At 66.8% G+C, this 1,755-nt stretch overlaps 1 non-coding gene across 1 annotated transcript; it reads left to right on the top strand.

The window, feature by feature from the left end:
* The first annotated feature begins 409 nt into the window (after positions 1–409).
* Positions 410–562, top strand: LOC129131518 (5.8S ribosomal RNA). The gene has a single exon (XR_008535666.2). It is a non-coding gene; the product is annotated as a 5.8S ribosomal RNA (ribosomal RNA).
* Positions 563–1,755: the final 1,193 nt, after the last annotated feature.

Below are 1,755 nucleotides of genomic sequence, written 5' to 3'. Positions count from 1 at the left end.
GGACAGCTGGCGTGTGCGGGGGCCGACGGCCACGCGCCCCCGGCCATGTGCCGTGTGTGTTGTGCATGTCGTCCCGTGAAAGCGAGAAGCGGGCGGGCCGCCGTGCCCTCCCGCATTCCAGCACGTGGCCCTCTGCGCAGAGGCCGGGCCGAGCCCGGGCGCCTGGGCCGCCTCCGAAGGACGACGTTTGTGAGGTCGGCGTCACCCCTCGCGGAGGAGGCAGTCAGGACTGCGGGCTCCCCCACCTCTTGGCCGGCCTTCGGAGCGTGGGTTGCTCCAGTTGGTTTTTATTCCCCCTTCCGTTTCTGTGTGCTCGTACGGTCAAAGCCAGGCGCGCGCCCCCACGTCCTTGGCGCCAGAGTTACAAAAAAAGGGGCCGCTTGGCGTGAGCAGTGCCTGAAAGGCAGACAACTCTTAGCGGTAGATCACTCGGCTCATGCGTCGATGAAGAACGCAGCTAGCTGTGAGAATTAATGTGAATTGCAGGACACATTGACCATTGACCATTCGAAGGCACGTGCAGCCCCGGGTTCCTCCCAGGGCTACGCCTGTCTGAGCATTGCTTGACGATCAATCGCCGTCCAGGGGCCACTCCGGCGGCACGGCTGGGGTCACCTCTCAGGCCCGTCACCTGCAGCGGGCGGCGACAGTGGCGGCGGCAGTGGCGGCGGCAGCAGCGGCGTCCCGCCAGTGCCTGGAGGGAAGGCGGTCAGGGGTTCGGCGAGGGAAGCGTTTCCCTAGGCGGCCTCGATCCCTTCACTGCGGCCCGGCGGGCATTGTCGTCGTCGCAGTCATCGTCGTCGCCGTGCAGGGCCTTCGTCCCCCTAAATGCAGACTCGGGGAGCGCTCCGTAGCCCCCCGCTCCAAGAGCGAGCCGCTGGGGAGGAGCTCGTTCTCGCCGGGACCGTACCGCAGATGCGGTAGCGCGGCAGCCTGGGGAGAGCGAGAGACGGCGTCAAAAGGCGCTGCCAAGGGCTGAGAGAGAAAGAGAGAGGAGGGCGAGAAGGGGAGCCCCCAGCATCCCCCCGCACGTGCAGCTGTCTGCGAGTGGGAACTGTGGCAGTACCATGCCATGCTTCTGAGCGCGCGTGTGTGGCGAGAGCACCGGGGATGGTTGTTCCAACCCCGTCCCCTCCTCTTCTGTCGCGGTCTCGGGGCGTGCTGAGGGGCGCCGTCACTCCTCTCTCTCTCCCTGCCGAGGCCGTCGCGCGCGCCACCGCCCGGCCGGTCCTCTCGCGCGGGGCCGTCTCTGCCCCACTCCCTTTTTGGTTCTCGTCTCCGGGATGGGGCTCTCCATCTCCTCATCGCTCGCTCATGCGCATGCGCGCTCTTTCTATCCGGCTCCCTCTGGGAGCGCGGAGAGGAGGGGTGACTGGCGGCGTAGCGGGCGGTGGAGACACAGGGGCCATCGTCGCGCACACCCCCGTGTGCGGCGCGGCCAAGCTTTGGGCTTGCAAGCTCAGATCAGACGTGGCGACCCACTGAATTTAAGCATATTAGTCAGCGGAGGAAAAGAAACTAACGAGGATTCCCTCAGTAACGGCGAGCGAAGAGGGAAGAGCCCAGCGCCAAATCCCCACCCCGCGGTGTGGTGCGGGACATGTGGCGTACAGAACCCCCCCTCCCCGGCGGCACTCTCGGGGGACCCAAGTCCTTGTGATCGAGGCCACAGCCCGTGGACGGTGTGAGGCCGGTAGCGGCCCCCCGGCGCTCCAGGCCCGGGGCTTCTCCGAGTTGGGTTGCTTGGGAATGCAG

The sequence above is a fragment of the Agelaius phoeniceus genome, chromosome 7 (assembly GCF_051311805.1).
Source record: "Agelaius phoeniceus isolate bAgePho1 chromosome 7, bAgePho1.hap1, whole genome shotgun sequence".
Lineage (NCBI taxonomy): Eukaryota > Metazoa > Chordata > Aves > Passeriformes > Icteridae > Agelaius > Agelaius phoeniceus.
The sequence above is the reverse complement of the archived record's forward strand: the minus strand, read 5'-3'. Positions and strand labels throughout refer to the sequence as shown.